We start from the raw sequence: 21,431 nt of genomic DNA on the forward strand, positions 1-21,431 counted from the left end.
ACATATTAAACCATCCGTTGATTGTCATGAACTTGGCATGGGGTTTGCCGTACTTATCCTTAATATCCTCATAAATATTTCTTGCTTTTGCTTGAATGGCCATTGGATTCATGGGCACTCAATTCTGAATCTGATTTTCCATCCATATTATTAATAACCTTTCCATCTTCGATATAGCACCTGAACACTATTTTGTGATAACTGTTGGGGCAGACTGGCCCTGGTGTGAAATACGTTGATCCTTTAACATGTTCTTTTATACGAGCACTGTACCTTAAAATAGTATTCACTGTCGAAGCAGCGAGACCTAATTCCGCGCAATAGATGACAAAATTTGTCCTGCTTTGTACTTTAATTAATTACCTTCATCGTTAGATTCCAGTAACTTGGTTTCTGGGCGAAGTGATGTAGTGTGGAGGTCTAGGAGTAGTTGGATTCTTAGGTCTAAGTATACGTTGCATGAGTGCATCATGTGATCCCAGTCTTTAGGTTCTCCGCAGGTACAGAGTGCATCCTCGACTAGGCTGAACTCTAGAAGGCGTCTCTTGAAGGACCCATGGCCAGTTAATAGTAAGGAAGCATAGACGTTTGGGAAGAACCAAGTGGAACGTTGTTTGTTGATGTGGGTTGCCTCGGGGAGGAAAAGTTTAGTAGGCACCAGTTGTGGAGTTATTCCAGCGGGTTTGCCATAGGCTTATCAATTCTAGCCACACACGTTTATGTTCCTGTTTGATGTCGGTATCGATACGGGTTTGAATAGTGAGGAATTCAGCTTCCTTATTCTTCTTAATGGCATGAGAGAGTCCGATAAAAGCGACGTGGAGGTCCAAGGGGGGAGGCGGCCTGTTAGTAGCTGTAGGGTGGCAGTTGATGTCGTTCTACATGCGCAGGTCATTTGTAGTAGCATAAGTCGTTGAATTTGCTGAATTTTATGTTGAGTATGCACTAAAGTCATTCGGTGGTATCATACTGCAGCTACATATGTGACAAATGGTATAAATACTGCTGAGTATAAAAGGCATTGAGTTGGTCCTTTAAGGGCCCAGTCCTTGCGGGTAAAGCGTGCTAACATAGTGATGTAATTTTTTATCTTTTCTTTGATAGCTTGAATATGGGGGATGAAAGTTCTCCTGTCGTCCAAAATTACTCCTAGGTACTTCACTGATCAGTAGTTTTTCAGTGGGCGGCTATTAAAACGTATGGTAGGAGGTCTGGAGAAGTCCAGTTTGCCTTTTAATAGGAGGGTTTTGCTCTTCTCAGTGGAGACTGAGAGTTTATTTTCCGTTGCCCATACGGACAGAGCAGAGAGAACAACCGTAGCCTGGGTTTCTATGGTGGCACAGGTGGGGCATTCAATGATGATAACCATGTTGTCGGCGTAAGAAAGCTGAGTAGTGTGTGGGTAGTCCCTCAGGAGCCAGTCATCGAGTATCATATTCCAGACAGCTGAATTTTTGTATAGTATGAACCTATGAGAAAGACTAAGATGGATGCTCAATGCAAAGAGTTTCAGAGTGGCTCTAAGGTTAGTAGGTGGAATTCTCCAGCCACAGGATGTCCAAGGTTGGTTGGTTTGTATTTTATTTGCACATCAGCAAATGAGGCTATAATGCACCAAACACCAAGCCATAAAAATAAACCCTAAACACGAAGAGAAGGAATATAGTGAACTATGGTAGTAGGTCACTATGTCAACGGATATTTAAAAAATGCATAAAGATAAAAAAAAAGCATGAAGGTATATAAAGTGAATAAATATAAGTATAAAAAGCATATGTTAAATGGTATAAATAATTAAATAGGTAAATAGGATGAATGATTTTAAACAGCCGAAAACATCTGATGCTGTATAATGACTGGATAATATCTGCCTTGCAGTATAGGGCTCAACCAAGACTGTTAAAAGCTGTGAAACATAAAACATGTTCACTGGTAAAATTAGGATATTCCAATAAAATAAAAATATGATTAACTGTTAAAATGGCGTGTCAGTCCCTCATCCCTAAGCAGAAAAGAGTAATAAGATGACTGTGTCCTACTGGAGGCAGGCAACTTCCTCTCTAGAATTCCTGCATAGGCCAGACTTCTAGTGTTTAATTACAGGTTTTATCTGATATAACTTGTTAGTGATCTATCTGTGCCATGATTGTTGCTACTGGAGAGAATTCATAGTGTATTGCCTTGTCTGTGGTCTGCATAGGGGGGGGGGAACTAACAGGGTACAAGCATTCTGGGATTGTGTGAACCTGGTTGCAACATCTGCTAGTTTATTACCCTTGATTCCAACATAGCTTAGGACCAAGCCGAAATGGATGTCAAATGAACATTCGGAAAGACAATGAGCATCTGATGAATCTGATACACAAACAAGAAGATTACACCTCAAAGTTGATAAGTCCTATAATACACTTAGAGTCTATGTACACCATGCACCTTTGGTAATTTTGGGGATGGACTGGCCATGGAATTGACTACCACTCTCTGTCTTATCCCATTGAACTACCCTTTTATCCATTGTAAAAACTTACCCTTAATACCATGCTGCTCCAATTTGTACACTAGTCTTCCATGCACAACACTGTCAAAAGCTTTTCTGAAGTACATGTCCTGTACTTAAAATGTCCTGTTGTGCAAAACCGTGTTATACAGAACTAAGAAAAAGTACAAAAAGGGGGATTATGTTCCAAAAGCTAACAAAAATGCATATTTCCTTAACAAAATGCTGACAAACATCTTCTATGCTCTTTAAAAAAATCAGTAATCTGGGTTTGTTTGCTTTTGCTTGATAAATCTTCATGAATTTCATCTTAAGGAACTAAGCATTTTCCAAACTCCCCTTTGAACACTGGGCCTCTTTCATACAAGAATCTGCATTCAAAAAATAAGATTCTAATTGCTCAGCTAACTTTATGCCTTCCTTCCTGTATGCTTTTTAGTGTAAAATTTGGAAGTTTAGAATTTTCATCTGCTCTATCATCCTCTGAATTGATTTGGTTTACCTCTGACGCCATTTCCACCAAATCTGCTTCGCCAGCCTCTTTTTCTACCAGTAATTCTTGATTGTCTTTGGTAATCATATCTTTTTTTAGGAGCATAGGCGACTAAGGCCATGTTACTCTGTGTATATTGTCTATAAATTGCATGTGTTCTGAGGTTGATTTTCTGTTTTGCTGGACGAAAAACCAGGATACGGGAGAAAAAACCATGCTACCCTTGCCTGAGCCCAACTAACTAAGCCACGTTGTGAAAAAAACCCATAAAAATTTCTCCCATCATTGACGGGATTCAAACTCAGGTCTTTTCCACCCAGTGTGGGGAGTAGGGTGATTCTATCAACTGTGCTACAAGGGCTTCAGTAGCCATATTATCAAAACATTTCCCTTGTACCGATGTAGCAAGTTCTACTATCGCACCAATTCTGTTTTTTTTCTGCCAGTTTTTCCATATTTCCTGAATGAACTGACTATGGCCATACATTTTTCCACACACATTTAACGTTGACGGTTTTACTTCTTTGAGCAATAAAGCTATGATTCTGATACAGTCCACAATTGAGTAATGTTTCCATGCCTCCATTACTTCAATAGATTTGGAATCAATTGTTTCCAAAATCCATTGTAATGATTTTCTGAAGTAATGAGTTTTAAGGGTGGATATAATGCCTTGATCTTATGGCTGAATGAAAGATGTTGTATTAACCTAGTACAAACTGTGGTGGGAGGAACATAACTTAAATATTTGGATGACTTAAATCTTTTGGATGGCCTGGTGTGCTATCCAATAGTAATAAAACTTTGAAATCTAGATTCTTCCACAAGTTCAAAAGCACAGAATGTACACAGGGATTTCCCAACAAAATAAAATACAGGGATTTATCAATAATTTATTTTGACTAGCGAGCAAACAGCGGGGATTCAAAGAGAGTGGAAATGTTGAAAAATTACATCCCACATAATAGCAGGGTTGCAAAAAAGCTCAAAAATACTGTTATGCGAGGTTCACCTAGTGTGCACTTGGCTAGATCACGTCCTGTTCCAGAGACTTCTGTGTTGCACAAAAATGTGCAATATTTCACGTTGCACATTTTTTTAGGCTGTGATGCGTTGGAGAATCATCCCCCCTTGGTTCTCCTCCGAGTCACAGTACTCCTGCCACTTTGTGCCCGTTGCTTTGCTGCTCTAGTCTGGGGCATGATGTTTAAATTAACAAATTATAATAAATTTAATTAATTATCAATATACTACACTATCTAGTTTCACATTAGAGCTACCTATTTATCACAATTAAAAATTTGAATTTCCTACCACTCAATCTGTATGAAAACAATGTCTGCAAGATTTGAACCAAATGATGGTTTTACACATAAGTAGTAACTTAAAAAGACTAAATTAAAAACAAAAATAATGTGCATAAATAGAACTATAAAGCTTCTTATAAAGTTCAATATAACAATACAATTAAGTAAATAAAATAGCAAAATACTGATTTTTTTTGGAGCTTGTAATTCAACAGCTGGCACTTGTAAATTAGGCCTAATGATGGTGATAAGTATAACAGCTATATAAAGAAATAGAGGGAAAGTAAATAGGAATGTCATATAATGATGAATGTTAACTTTCCAGGTATTGAGTGGAATTGGTGGATTGGTCACTTGCATACTAGCAGGACTTCAGTGGATTTATTGAATTAACTATTTTCTAAAGCAGCAATGTTAGAGAGGCAGCAAGAGGAAGCAATATACTTGGATTTGATTATCAGCAGCATTCATCACGCATTAAAAATCTGCAGATAAAAGACCCAATGGGTGGCAGTGATCACAATGTACTGAAAAGGGTGACTACAACACTCTTAGACTGTTTTTAATTCTATGCAGTGCGAAGTACTAACTGGTCATGCTATCAACGGCAAATTCTAAACTTAAGCATTCAGATAAGTAATCGTAGATTACAAGACAGCAAATAATGAAAAGAAAAGCAGCAAAAACATCTTTGCTTACATTAACAGTGGGAGGAAGAGGTTGAATCACATTGGTGCATTTGATGTCAATGGTCTAACTCAACGGTGGGCAAATGCGGCTCTCAGAGCCGCACGCGGCTCTTCGTTGAGTTAAGTGCGGCTCCCATTGAAAATTTAAATCCGTTTTTTTTTATTATTTCAGAAATTTTTTCAGTGAATCTTGTTAAATTATAAAAATATAACTAAGTAACTAATATTTTGTTATACGGATTTTATGTTGTGTTTATTTTTTTCTTTGTCTAGATATCTTGCTATTTTTATTTTGATTATAAATAAATCCGTGCGCATTTACACTGCTGGCGCCATCAGTGGACTTGTGCGTAAAAAGTTACGAGTGTAATTTTTCCGCGCCGTAAATTAATTTAATTATTTTGTTTCAATTTCAGACTTTGGAATTAAAGTTATTTAAATTTTTTGATAACATGACCTCAGAAAATATCAAAAAACGAAAATACGAACAAGAAAATAGAATCTTTCAAGAAGAGTGGTTAGAAAATTTTGCTTTTATTGACAATAATGGAAAGTCGTTGTGTCTTATTTGTAAAGTTACAATTGCAAACTACAAAGTAAGCAATTTACGTCGACATTACGAAGTAAGTCATCCCCACTTTTCAACTCAATATCCATTAAATTCAAAATTGCGAACAGAGAAACTTAAGTCCTTGCAATCTGGTCTTCATAAGCAACAAGGACTCTTGTCTTCTTTTAGTCGCGAAGATGACAGAGCAAACGAAGCTAGTTTTTGATAGCTTGGAATATTGCTCGTGCCAAACGTCCATATGGAGAAGGAGAATTTATTAAAAGAAACTTGGAAGAAGTGGTTAAAGTTTTGGATCCAGATAATACAAAACTGCATAAATTGATCGCACAGGCTCCTATGTCACGCCGTACAACTGAGCGTCGTATTGGTGCAATTAGTAAAAATGTTGAAAATAGTTTGATGTGTGATTTGAAAAATTGTACAGCATTTAGTTTAGCTCTCGACGAGTCTACAGACATTCAGGATGTTCCACAATTGGCCGTTTTTGTCCGCTATGTATCTGCAGACGTAAATGTGAAGGAAGAAATGTTAGACCTAGTAGCTCTTATCGAAACAACTCACGGTATCGATGTTAGAAATGCGCTTGATGAAGTAATGAATAGGTTTGAATTGCCTCATGATAAACTTGTAAGTGTTGTGACTGACGGAGCGCCTGCAATGGTAGGGAAAAACCAAGGTCTCATTGGTCTTTTAAACAGTGATCCTAAAATTCCACGTTTCTTACCTCTTCACTGCATAATTCACCGCGAGCATCTCATAGCGAAGTACTTCAAATACGAAAATGTGTGGAAGATTGTTTTGCAGATTTTGAATTTAATTAGAACAAATGCCAAAACACATCGTCAATTTAAGAACTTTTTAGAAGAGTTGCGAGGGAATGACGAAACAGATGAATTGCCCAGTGATTTATCCCTATGGTGTGTTGTAAGATGGCTGTCAACTTACAATGTTTTGGGCCGTTTTGTGGAACTCCTAAATCCTATCATAACATTTACAAAATAAAAAGGTAAAAAATACCCAGAATTAGAAAATGAAACTTGGCTTTCTGACTTAATGTTCCTTACAGACATTATAGAACATTTGCAAACACTTAATTTAGCTTTACAAGGGAAGGAAAAAAATATTATTGATTTGTCACAAACTGTATTTAGTTTTGAAGCTAAACTTCGACTTTTTGTGTACGATCTTAAGAACAAAATATTTAATCATTTTCCACGAGTAAAAGCAAATATAATTAATATCAAAGAAGAAAAGTTAGACGAATACAAAGAAAAATTGGAAGAATTGCAAGCAGATTTCGAACATAGGTTTGAAGATTTGAAAAGTTTGAAATCTACATTTGCATATTTTGTGAACCCATTTATTTGTGATATTATTGAAGATGGATTTCCAATTTCTGAAATAATATTTGTTGAAAAAGCGGCTGGCCAATTGGAGTTATTAGAGATGAAAGAGGATCAGGCATTGCAAATGCAGCACAAATCTACTAATGTAATTGAATTTTGGAAACTCGTGCCAGAATCAAAATATCCACATTTAAAGAAAGCTGCTTGCCGTCTAATTTCAATTTTTGGTACAACATATTGCTGTGAATCTTTGTACTCCACAATGAAGTTCGTGAAGTCGAAATATCGTTCACAGTTGACCAATCATCATCTCGCTGAATTGCTGCGAACGGCTTTAACAAATTTTACACCAAATTTCAAAGATTTGACCAAAGGTCTTCGTTAAATGTTATACTTTTTATTAATGCATTTTTATTATTAAAATTTTGAAATAATTATTTTGTATTTTCTTTCTCTTAATTATATTTTCTTATATATGTATACTTTACATAGCACTTAAGGCTTGTGTAGAATATGTAATCATATTAATTAAATTAAATTAAATTTGAATTTGTGTATTTAATACTATGTAACTATGGTGTGGCTCTTTATAATATATGAAAAACCGGAATGCGGCTCTCATTGACCTCATGCATGCCCACCCCTGGTCTAACTATTGATGGTTCTGCTCAGGTTGCTGACAAACTGAATAAGTATTTTGGATTTACACTCACATATGAAGAATTATTTATGGAAGAGGATGGCAGAAGTTTATCAAACTCTAAGAGGGAGCTGAATGATTTTGTGATTACTCCAGTGGAAGAGAAATTGTTGAAGATTAACTTAATAAAGGTGCGTGGGGTGGATGGAATCTATCCACTCATATTAAGGGAGGCAGAAAAGGAGTTAAGAAAACCCTTAGCCATAATTATGAGAGCATATTTGGATTAAGGGGAGGTCCCTATGGACTGGAGATGTGCAAATGTATCCCCGTTTCATAAAGTGGGATCAAAAGGTGATATAAGTAATTACAGATCTATTAGCTTAACTCCTGTTCCAGCAAAAATAGTGGAGTCAGTGGTTCAAGAAGTAATGCAGGAGCTTCTAGACAGCAGTCATAGCATGGATTTTTTAAGGGGTTATCTTGTATGACCGATCTGATTGGTTACTGCAATGCAGTAACAAACGTACTGGCAAAAATAATTTTGAGATCATATACTTGGATTTCACAAAAACGTTTGATACTGTTACACACAAAAGACTGCTGCATAAATTGGAGTTGCATGTCGTTAAGGGAAAGTTACTGCTGTGGAAAAAGGGATTATTGAGTGGGGAAGATAGATAGTTACAATGGACACTGCTCTTCATGGACTAATGTTATTTGTGGAGTATTATTATTATTATTATTAGCCATATGGTGCAAGGAAGCCTGAGGGTTATGCTGCACCAGCCAAAAAAAAAAAAAAATAATAATTCTGAACTACCCTGAGAGAGATAAAAGGGAATCACCAAGGAAGAGAAGAATGATGATGTCCAGCTCAGGGCCCTGGATGTGCCAAGCCCATACTCACCAGATGTGAGCCCCTGGGGTTTTTCAGGGTTCAATGCTGGGCCCATTGTTGTTTTCTATATTTATTAATGAAAGTATATATCGGGCTTAATGTCTAAGTGTTTGCAGACAACACAAGGCTGGCAGGCTGGTTGAGAGTAATAATACAGGTATGCTTCTGCAACAAAATCTAAAAAATTAGGCTGATCAGCTGAGAAATGGCATGTTGAACATGTCAAATGGAAGGTACTACTTATGGTTAAGTAAAAATTAACTGGGGATAATTGCACAATTAGATATGAAGTTTTCTGAGCAATACAGATATGCTGCCAGGACAGCTCGTGGATTTTTGTCAATGACACACATACATACAAGAATGTTGCAAGCAGGGATAAAGAGGTTATTATCCCATTGCACAAGGCAATGGATAGGCCACATCTTTGGTCTGGAAGCCTCATTTTAGGAAGGATGAGTATCTGTCAGAATGGGTGCAGAGAAGGACAAGATGTGTGAAGAGAATGAAAAAGTGGTCTTACAAAGAAAAACTTAAGTTCTGCAATTGCACCATCTGGAGATTAGCCACCTGCGAAATTATCTGATTGAGATGTTTACGGTTTTGGATGGATCGGGCAAGCTTAAAACTGATGGAATTCTTTCTCTTGCTCCATCTATACACAAGGGAGCAAAAATTCAATTTGAAGGATGTTTGCAGGATAGAAGTGCAGATTGGTTGGTCGGTAACTAAGGCTATAATATGCCAAAACCAGGTCATATATAAAAAATATAAGTTTTCAGTGATCTAATTAGTTAGGTTAGGTCACCATGTTCAGATAGAGAGGCACCGACATAACACGGTGGCCATGCTAGTACCTTACTTTTGATGGGGGAGGGTGCCCCCCATGAGTGCTAACTTTTTTTTTTATGAAAACCCCAAACACAAGAGGTATTAGAACCTAAGATTCACGCACCTAAGATTCCCGCATGTCACAAAGAGCATAACGGGAACATAGAAGTTCTTTAAAACACACATTCTCTTCTCACTTTAGTATTGCCAACTGAAGACGTTAAAAAACGAAAGTCAGTTGTTATGACTTTTGGCTTCACTGGTTTCATATCTTAGAGTGTTTAATTAATTAATTCTTCAATGATAACCAGGGACGGAGTTGTGCACTTCTACTTCCTTGAGCATATTTTAATTCCGTTTTTAATTTTTAATTCCGTATCCTTACTAATTAACTCGTTTAAACTCTAAATTATTCAAAACCTCTTAAACCCAAAAATTATTCATCCATCCTACCTCATGTAACAACTGCAGATTATCTAAGGTGAGTACCGTTTATTAAGCTTTGCTATTCGAACTTTAGGGAGTGTTGTTATTAAAAAAAAAGGTCGAAAACCATTTCCCTAAAGGGACGGGGAATCTTTTCATCCTGGCTACTAGGTTATCCTTATGACAGCAAGAGTGGGGCAACTCAATGACTAAAACATATAAAAAAAAGTTAGTGAGAGAAAAAGAAAAAACTGTTCACAGTGACAAATCTTAACAAATTTAATGATTTTCTGTTCTAGATTATTAACAACTTGTAATTTTACTGATTATACATATATATATCTCATACACAGAAAATGCTAGTTGATCACTGTCAAAATTCATTATGATAACAAAACTCTTTGCACTATAGTAGAAGGTTCCACCCTATAGTTAATTATCCCCTGGGGGCATGTGAAAGTCTCACCAGGTGATATGTGTAAAACAGTGAAAATAAACCAGGTCAGGGCTTTTCTAGATTCCTGACCACAGTTTCAAAATTTGATATGTAAATGAGATATCTATTCGTGGAAAAGAGTATTTTCAGATCCGAGCTTTGGTGTTTATTTTGGCATGCCTTTTAGATATATTAGCCTTCTAAACTTGAATTTCATCCCAAAGTGGAGAAGTGAGTATCGCAAAGGCCAAAGAAAACATCAAGTCCTTTATTCAGAAGTTGACTCTGGTAAACCTATGGGACCTATAGGGTGCCGGATCATCGGAGGTTATTTTAGCACATACAGTTTACCCAACAGCTAACCACCTCATCCCACCTTTAACACATTGACTGCCAAGCTAGTTTAAGAAAAAAATTCCCGAGGGGCCAAAAAATATTTAGCAAATAGTTTGATTAGTAATTCTAAAATAAATATTGTAATGTCAGTGTTGTTGTTTTTTCACTTAAAAGATTAAAAAAAAAAAAAAAAAGTGTCTTGGCCTAGTAGGTTACTTTATTTCTGGAGAAGCCGTGTCGGTCACATACGTGTGATGCTATTATAGCATACAGATGAAGGTCGTTTGTAATTAGTTTATTGCACGCGTGGTGAATGCTGCAGTAAAACTAACTGCAATAAAATAAACTCCCAAACGTTGCAATAAGTTTGTCAGTGTTGTTAGAGATTTTGTGAAAACAAGTTCATTAGCATGTTGTATTATCCATCATATTGTGTTGTGCTTTTTTGCAAGTTTGTACAAGTGTGTTGTAAAAAAAATAAAAAATCTAAAAAGGAATGACCAAAAGAAATTACTAAAATAAGAGGAACTGAGAGAAATTGCTGGAATTTACAATTAAGCAGAGTTAAACTTCTCACAGACACACCACTGTCGAGTTTTTTCAGAAGTTCAACTTTATCTGTTATGGACAATGTACGGTGGTTGGACTTTATACCACGAGAGGCACTTCCTTTATGCATTGGAACCATGGCTGGGGTTAAATGTGAACAAGTTATAATAATAAATGCAGAAAAACAAGTGGGAATGGCTTGCCAGTATTTACGAGTTTGCACCAACAGCTGATGCTGCAACCAACACCACCAAAACAGTAGCAGAAGGTCAGTGAGCAGACCCGGGAAATTTGAAATTACGTCTGCGGAAATTATGTCCGGATTACTGGGTTAGTGATGGTCGACCTGTATGCCCTATCTTGTCCGTGCAAGTATCATTTATTCTTGTCACACTGTCTGAATGCTACAGTACCAATACTGTTTCAACTGATAAAGTTTATTATTGGTTTGGGTATAGCATAGCTCTCCACTATGTAAGGCATTCTGCTTGTATGACTGAATTAGTCAGGTGGAATGGAGACAAAAGTTAAATCTAAAGTTGATGGATTTTTAGGGTTTATCGGCCAATTCACTCCATTTTATGCTTGAATATGCTGGGATCCAACAAAAAGGTCACTAATTGATGACATTCTTTAATTTGCAATAGCATGCTCCTGGCCTAATTTAAAACAGGGTGATCCATATAGGAGGAATTTGGCGCTGCCATAATTGAGCTCAGAGGGTCGCTGTAAACTATATATTTTCAAGATGAGTAAATATTCAGATTTTCTAAAATTACAGCCTCTCAGGTTTTTTTTTCATGTATGTAAGTCAGTTTTGTATGCAAGTCCAACTTCAGTCTTGTAGATACTAAATACATGTTCAGTGCAGTATAACTCACCGAGATTATAACCCCCAACAAACTTGACTAGTCTGTATGTATAATATTGTTTACAGTATTTTACAATTTGTAACTGAGTTAAATGAGGTGGAAAAAACACACAATGAATAATATTGAAGAGTACAGTATTCATTCAACAGTAATTTATTCTATAAATTACACATTCTATAAAGTAAACAGTACCGTATAGCGAATAAACAAGATACAATATACAAGAACAAAAATAAACAAGGGTTTAACTTGTTCACATTATTGTCAGTGTTGTGGAGATGGAGGATCATAAACTTTTGATGACACCAATTCTGGTGAACTGTGAGCAGACTGACTGACTGGTCTTGGTACCACCTGCAGATGCCATATATTCATGTCCACTTTCTTGAGAAAGTGATGGATTTTAATCTGCACAGTTTTCTTCCTCTCTTTGTAGATTAGTTTGTAGCAGGCAGCAGCATTGTTAAACCTGCTGCCACTTTGGCGAACCTCTCAGTATTAGTATCTTGAACCACGAAGATGAGAGTGCTTTATCTATCAAAGAAAAAGCTTCAGCTTGCTTGCAGGTGAAATTTTTTTCAACAACTTCTTCCTCTTCAGTGGCTTTCTGCTATGTCTGTTTTTCAAATGCAAAGAGATCTTCATTGGTCAGCTCCTGAGAGTGGTTTTCAACAATTGTTACACTCTTCCTCCACCTTGAGACCCAACTGTTTTCCAAGCTCCACCATGTTTTTCAAGACTGACTCTACCTCTTCAAATGTACTGTAGTCACGAGCAAATTGTGGGATGAGTTTCTTCCAGATTCCATTTATGTTTGATGATGTTATCTCATGCCAGGCGGCATTTACATTCTTGATTGCGTCGTTGATGTTACACACCTTCCAAAACTGCTTTAAGGTCATTCCACCACCTCCTTCTGTTGCTGTTAAGGCTTCCTTAAAAGTTCTTTGTGTGCAATAACCTTCAGTGTAGCAATAAGCTGCTGATCCATTGGCTGTAAGAGGGAGGTGGTTTACCTTTATTTTTTGTAGATGAGGCCTCAACTTTGTTTCCACTGTGTCCTTAACTGCCTTACTGGTTTTATGGGTAGACTCACTTTTTTGCTTTTAGAATAATAATGTTGCTTTAGTCGTTTATATTAGGTTGCTTAGTAGCTATTTGTTTAGCTCTAGTTATGTCCTGTTTGCCATTAACCTTTGTGGCTTGGACATAGGTTAATGTATTCATTGTTTCATAGTTGTTCTTCTCCTCAGTAGTAATCTCTCATTTTGTTTTTAACACTTGGTTCTCTGTGTTTAATTCAATCAGGCACTGCTCAAGCAGCGACCAACAGTTCACTATCTGCAGCCTAATTGCAGAAGTAATCCTATTGGTTTGCTTGTGAATATATTCTTCTAGATAAATTCTGGTTTCTTTTGCCTGTTTGATAGGGTCAGTCAACTTCAACCATAATTTCTGAATTAAATACACTTTCGTAGCAATAAGTCAATTGCAGACGTTTTAAATAGTGATTTGAAGTACGTATTTTCCGTGCAGGTCCATTAGAAGTCAAAAATCGCGATTTTCCAGTTCTGGCGGGAAAATGCCAGTAAACAAAGAAAGCTCTTATAAATTAAGTATAAGTTAATTCTATCATTAGCATTATGTTTCCTATACAAAATAACTTTATCACAAACAGTTTATAAGAATAATATATTCAAATTTTAGGCTTTTGAGATATACTCAAATCAGTAGCTATGTCAGTGGGTTCACTGGCATGGCACTGTGCCGATCACACTGAGAAAAAACTCTCAAAAGAGCAAAAATATCACAAACTATTCTTACCTTCATCTGTGATACTCTTCAAACCTGAAAAATCAATGTAATGCTTGAAGCAATCTAAGTTCGTGCAAAGTCGTTGTCAATTGCAGACCGTCATTTGCATCAAGTGGATCTTCATGCAGATGTGAACATTCACGTCCGCAGTGGCTACTGCATACTTAAGTGTTTTTCTGTGGAGGTACAGAATAGGCTCATGACTTAAATATATAGACTGAGTAAGAAATGTCCTGAAAGCACCAAGTGCAAATCACAATGCACTGTATTGTGTAGGATCGAGCCAGCATAATACACTGGTTCAGGCAGAATCATAGATTGGATCACTGTAATCCAAGTAGGATTTAATCAGTGCTCAATATAAGAGCAGCAAAGAGGTATGATCTGCTTATGAAGACAAAGCAGATAAAACATTATGTTCAGCTTTTTGACAAGTAGTAAATAGAGATTTAATGTGCTCAGAGAAGTTTAACTCATTGTCAAGGATTAATCACAAAAATCTGATGTTACCAATTGGATGCTAACGGTTGACATCTGAAGCTCAAGATCTGTATGCAATATATGTTGCCTGCAAAAGAGGATTGCAAAAGTTTCCTGTTGCAAGAGATAACCATTGAGCACTGCCCACTTGTGTCCTTTATTCAGCAATACCTGCAGTTGACATTCAATATATCTCATGCTCACAGAATAGTAAGAAGTAGGGAGAGAGATCGTCAGCATAAAGGTAAGCCTCAAAAGTACACGGAGTTTTTTTTGCAATGGAATCAATTCTAAGAGCAAAAAGGATTGCACTCAGTAGATACAGTTGCGGTACTCTTTACTGCAAGAATGTCGTAGAAAGGGAGTTTGATATTGAACTTGAAATGAACTCTAGAGGAAGACCTTAATGCATATAGGCAGGTTACCTCATAGAACAGGGGCATGAAGACCACCGAGAATACCGTGATGTCAGGAAGTATCAAATGCCTTCTCTATATCCAGGGGCGTTTCTAGGGTATGTGGCACCCGGATGCCAATTGAAATTTGACAACCCCCGTTAAAATTTTCTTCATATGTGTATATAAGTTTCAGGTTTTCAGGTGCACCTGGAACGTTGGTGCCTGGGTGCAGCGCACTCCATGCACCCTTGGGATGGACCACCCCTGTCTATCACGCCTTTTTTTGGCAAAAGCCATGCTTACTGCTACTCATTAGCATCAGTAGATGCATATGACGCAAAGAAACAAAATTATACATCAGCAAAAAAAAAAAAAAAAAAATTTTCATTTCACACATCCATTCACTCCAAACGTTTGTCTAGTTCTCCCTTGAATTTATTCGAGCTATCAACATTCACAACGACTGATGAAATTTTGTTCCAGCAATCAACCACCCGCTGGTTAAAGGCAAACTTTTGCACATCTATTCTACAACTGTCTTTCCTCAATGCCCCCTCAGGTTCATAATCTGAGCAAGAGGAAGAATCCCATCAGCACTAAGTTTGCTCAAACCATTCAAGAAGTTATACAATTTGATCAGTTCACCACACGGGTGTCTAGTCTCCAGATACTGCAATTTACAGAACTTAAGCCTTTCTCAGTAAGAGCAACCCATTGTTCCCCCTCACCAATCTTGTTGCCCTTCTCTGTACTCATTCCAGTAGCTGTACATCCTTCCCAAAATCAGGCCTCCAGACCTGTAAGCAGTACTCAAGGAGTGACCTGACCACTGCTTTATACAGGAGTTAATCACCTCATTATCCCTGCTAGCAAAATTCCTGTATATCATTCACAAGACCCCAATGAGCTGTTCTGGCAGCCTGTATGCACTGGTCAGAAAACTTTATACATGACAGCATAATTACACCAAAGTCTTTCATTCTCCATTACTCTGAATGTAGTACTGCACATCATCATCATCAGCCATTTTCAATCCACTGCAGGATGAAGGCCTCTCCAGCAACTTTCCAGTTCCTTCTGTTTTGAGCACTGGCCATCCATTTACTACCCACAAACTCATGAATTTCATCTATCCATCTCTGCCTTTGTCTTCCAGGTTTTCTTCAAGCTCCTCTTGGATACCATTCTGTTATTTTCTTAGTCCATCTATCATCATGTCTTCGAGCTATGTGTGTCCTGCCCAAGACCATTTTAGTTCTTTAGTTTTCATAAGAATGTCCTTTACTTGAGTTTGCTGCCTAATCCATGTGTTTCTCTTCTTATCAAACAGTCTGATTCTCAGCTTCTCTTCCATTCTTTTGGTGAGTGCCCAAGTTTCACTTCCATAAGTCATGGTGGGGAGTATACATTGGTTCATTATTTTACGTTTCAGACAAACTGGGATATTGCTCTTCAGTATGTGACTATATTTCCTGAATGCTATCCATCCAAAATTTATTCTTCCCTTGACTTCCAGCCATTTATCATTATTACAGCTAATAACTTGTCACAGATAAGTATATGACTCTACCTTTTCAATTACTGCTCCTTCAATCATTATTTCCCTTTCTGTGGCATACTTGTTCATCATTACTTTTGTTTTAGCCAAATTCATCTTTAGTCCAAAATCCTTACTAACTGTGCATAACTGATTAAGATTTTCCTCTAATTCTTTGGGATTGTCGCTTATGACCACAATGTCATCTGCAAATCGTAAATGGTTTAGGTACGCTCCGTTCACATTGACTCCTTTCTGCGACCAGTCTAATCTGAAAGCTTCCTCAAGGGCAGCAGTAAACAGCTTCGGAGATATTGTGTCTCCTTGTCGAACTCCTTTCTCGATTTTAAATTTCCTACTGTCTTTGTCTAGTCTAATAAAGGAGGTAGCACTCTCATATATTTTCTTCAAAATCATAATATATGGGGTATCTATGCCTTGTCTTTCCAGTGCCCGAAACATTGCCTTATGCTGTATGGAGTCAAATGCCTTTTCATAATCCACAAATTCCAGGCATAATGGTGTTTTGTATTCATTTGCTTTCTCCATTAGCTGTGACGTTACGTGGTGATCCATAGTTGAGAATCCTGTCCTAAAGCCAGCTTGCTCTTTCGGCTGATTCTCATCAAGTATTCTTTCTTGTTCTTTGAATTTTAGGAGCATTAGCAACTAAGGCCATATTGCTCCGGGAATATGCGGTGGTCATTCCCTGACCTTACTGCATTCTCCGTATTTGGTGGTGACGGGCTCGAACTCCGGTCTAATCAAGAAGCATGTGCTACGCACTGTTGCTCCTTCCCACCTGGCTATGGAGGCGCCGTATTCTTTCTAATCTGTTAGTAATGACCCTTGTGAACAACTTGTAGATGTGGGATAACAAGCTAATTGGTCTATAATTTCCAATTTCTGATTTATCTCCTTTCTTATGCAGCAAAACTATGATTGCATTATTCCACTGCTTAGGCATCACACCTTTTCTAATGCACTTTGTGAAGAGCCTTGCCAGTTTTTGTGTTATGTCTTCCTCCCAATTTTAACAACTCTACACTAACTTCATCTTCCCCCGGGGCTTTCTGATTCTTCATTTTCTTCAATGCATGTTCTACCTCATCAGGAAGAATATCGGGTATGTCGTATGTGTTGCTACTTTGCAATCCATCTTCCCCACTGCTGGCATCATTCCCCTGCTCCTTGTATAATTCTCTATAGTAGTTTTCTGCTATTTGAATTATGCCTTCTCTGCTGTTTATAAGTACACCATCGCTATTCTTCAGTTTCAATATCATTTGTCTTTCTGTATTACTGCTCATGGCTGCTGATTTAAATCCTTTGTTTTCCCTTAATGCTTGTTATGGCTTTGCATAACTCAGTATACTCAATTTTCTCCCTCTCAGTGTTTTCCTTGCTCTTCATTTGTTGTCTTCGGTTCATCATGACAAGCGTTTCTTGACTAATTTTTTCTTCTTTGGATTTCTTTTTCCCTATAGGTTTCTTGGGCTTTATCACTTTCAGAAAGTTGTAATATTCCTCGTCGATATCTCGGTCCTGAGCAGTCTGCAGAAGCTCAAACTTGTTCTTAAGTTCCAGTACATACTGCTTTTTCTCCTCTTCTGTTATCTCAAAGACCTTTGTATTATTTACTTGAGTCAGTTTTTTCCTTTCCTTTCCTACATCTATATCAAGTGTACATCTTGCCATTCTGTGATCACTTCCAACATTTACCTTATTCAGGACGGTAACATCATTCACAATATATCTTCTGTTAGTGAGGATGAAGTCGATTTCATTAGTTGTTTATCCATTTGGACTCTTCCATGTCCACTTTCTGTTCACCCTTTTCTTGAAAAAAGTTTTCATTACTGACAATCCTTGAGTTTCTGCAAATTCCACAAGTCTTTCACGTCTTTTATTTCTTTCATCAATTCCAAAATTTCCTATAGTTCCTCTTTCTGCGCTGTTTTGCCTTTTTCCAATGTTAGTATTGAAGACCTCAATTTCTGTGTACATCATCATGGCTCGATGTTGGTGCATAAATCATTATAATCTTTAGCTTCTACCTCTTAGAAATCTAGAGTCTTGACACCTTTGGTGATGTACTTTTGAATTCCAAAATGTTGTTTTTAAAATCTTTATGGACCAGAAACCCAACTCCACCTTCACTCCTTTCACTCTTTCCATTGATGTACAGCAAATTTTCACTTGATAAACTTATAAGTGATTCATTTCTTCTTCTTGTTTCAGCCAAACCGATCATATTCCAATTCACATTTTCTAATTCCATTTCCAGCTCTAATATCCTGTCTTTACCGATGAGTGATCTTACGTTATAACAGGCCAAGTTCAGTTTCCGTGCATGGCAGCCTGGTCATACCTAGAGATTCTTAGCACCCTCTGCTTCCACTCTGATCCTCTCGCTGCTGTAAGAGGGAGAGTGAAAGCTGCTGGGGACTGAGGGCCATTTGTTTTGTCGTGCTGTCATATGCTGGAGGGTTTGGTCTTTTCCTCTTCATGCTGACCAGGCATGAAGAGGAAGAGTTCGTTGCCACCTAAGTGATGTAACAGGGCTTACCATCGAGAAGGTGTGAATGAGTGGATTTTAGGGAGGTAGGCCAACCGGACTTCTCCTAAATCATCTGTAATAGAGAGATATTGGATCCATCAGTGTTTTAGGCTGAGTGTCTGATAACACACAGGATACCTGTTCCCTTCTAAGCTCTGTACTGCACAGTTGATATGTTACTCTGGGGTTACAACTACCATATGCAGTATTTTTCCATTTGTCAATGTTAAACTTCAGTTGCCACCTCTCAGCCCATCTGCCCCACTTTTCTATATCCTGTTGCAGTAGCATACTGTCATTAACAATCCTGCCAACCTTTGTATCGTCTGAAAACTTGGATATTAAGCCCGATATATCTATAAATATCAGTGATATTGATAAATATCACTGATAAATATAGAAAACAACAATCGTGCCAACACTGAACCTTGGAGGACTCCACTAATAACATTAATCCATGAAGAGCAGTGTCCACTGATTACCACTCTCAGGGTGCCTCTGTAGCCAGGTGAGCAGGAGCAGCAGTGCATAGCACACGCTTCTTGATTAGACCACGGTTCGAGCCCGTGACCACCACATATCCCCGGAGCAATATGGCCTTAGTTTCTAATGCTCCTAAAAAAACCAAATAACAAATAAATAACAATAACCACTCTCAGTGTCTTCCCCCACTCAACCATCCCTTTATCCATTGTAGCAACTTGCTCTTAATGCCATACTCGAATTTGTACAGCAGCCTTCATTGTACAACGGTATCAGAAGCTTTCCTGAAATCCAAGTATATATCAAAATTATTTTTTGCATCCAGCTCCTTTGTGACCACAGCGTAGTATCCAAATAAATTGGTCAGACAAGACTTCCCCTTAACAAACCTATGCTGTGTCTGAACTATAACTGCAGTTTTGTCTAGATGATTGTGCAATGCTTCTTTAACCAGTAACTTCATTATTTTTCCCAGACTGAAGTTAGACTAACAGGTGAGTAATTCAAGTAACCCATAGATTCCCCTTTGTGAATTGGGGATACATTTGCACATCTCCAGTCCATAGGGACCTCCCCTAAGTCCAAGGATGCTTTCGTAATTATGGCTAAGGGTTTGCTTGCTTACCCCAAATGCCAAATACTAATTAAGTTTGTCCACTATCTGAGCAGGATTATCAACAGTCGAACCACTGATGTCAAGTGGACCAATCTGATTCATCGTCTTCTTCTAGAGTTTACATAAGTAAAGAACTCTTTGCTGTTTTTGTTTGCACCCTTTACAAAGGGTTTCTTGTAATCTACCTTCACTTGCCTAATCCTTTGTTACTTGATTACAGACTAGTTTCCACCAACCATAGGCTTCTGTGTCACCTGATAATTTATAGGCATCCCTGGAATTTTTCTTCTCTGCCACGAGTCTCATTAGTTCATCTGACACCCATTTAGGCCTAAACCCTGAACAGTATTTCTGAGTTAGTATGAAGAGCCTAGCAGCTTCCAACTTTAATTCCTTGTATGCTTCCCATTTAAAATTTGCTATTGGTAACATCAGTTAGTTCCACTGTATAGAATTTAAAAACCGTCTGAGATCACTGTATTCATCTTTACGAAAGCAAAAACCATTCCCTTTATCCCTGACGGTAATTTCATCTTTGAGTAAATCCCACATCAGTACACCATGATCACTGTCACCTAGTGGTTCCTTTATCTGCATATTCTTAATGCATGGTTAATCTCTGTTGATAATCAGATCAAGAGTATTACCCCCTGTGGTTGCCTCTCGAATATGCTGCTGTTGAAAGCAGTCATCCAATATATCCACAAAAGTCTTGCTAGTGTGTGAGTGACCAAGCCACAAGTTTCAGTCAACATCTGGGAAGTTAAAATCTACCATTATAAGACAATCTGATTTACTGGCACACTATTTCTCTGTACAGTTGTTTGTTGTACTCATCAATCATTAGGCCTATAATGCACTCCTACCCTCCTTTTTGCTTTCCTAGTGCTGATGTCTCACCAAACTGACTCAACATTGCACTCTCCACCAGATGCACTGCCTTAGATTTTATGTTTCTTAACTAACAAGCATAATCCCTCCTCCTTTCCTATCCTGGCCACCCCTTCTCTATATTGTATTCATTAGATGTTGCATTTCAATAATCCAAATGCATTGATGATGGATAATTTTTTCTGATGGACAAAAATGAAAGAAATCAAGAAAAACTTTTACTTTGTAGAGCAGTGTTTGTCAACCTTTTGGTTGTTGCGGAACACTTTTAAAGATGCTAAAAGTGTGCAGTACACTACAATCACTATTATACTCATATATGTTATATATATATATATATATATATAATATATATATAATATTTATATATAGGCTGCATATTCACAGACTGGGAGTTATTTCTGTTGGGTATACTTAAAGATACACTTATTATAACGCTGCAATTTACTCTGCACCATTTAATGTTCTTTTTTGAACATACATGAATTGCATGAAATTTAAAAGAAAAGAAATTATTTAAAAGAACATACATGAAAATTTAAAAGAAAATATGTAAAAAATTAACATATTTAAATATAAAAACAAACAAATATACAATTATAACATTTTAATCAGTGAGACGGCTGGATTTCATGGGAGGTGCACAGTTTTTTAATACGAGGATTTATCATGGATAGGCTTACTCTTAGCTCCTCTTCTACTGACTTTAGCCTCTTTTATTTATTTATTTATTTATTATTTTTTATTTAATCTTGTT

At 37.4% G+C, this 21,431-nt stretch overlaps 1 protein-coding gene across 1 annotated transcript in view; it reads right to left on the bottom strand.

Moving 5' to 3' along the window:
• The window catches only part of AsnRS (asparagine--tRNA ligase), a 384,567-nt gene that overhangs the window by 62,684 nt on the left and 300,452 nt on the right, over window positions 1–21,431 (bottom strand). The window lies entirely within an intron of this gene.

Source organism: Mastigoproctus giganteus, chromosome 2, assembly GCF_048544385.1.
Source record: "Mastigoproctus giganteus isolate SK-2022 chromosome 2, ASM4854438v1, whole genome shotgun sequence".
NCBI lineage: Eukaryota > Metazoa > Arthropoda > Arachnida > Uropygi > Thelyphonidae > Mastigoproctus > Mastigoproctus giganteus.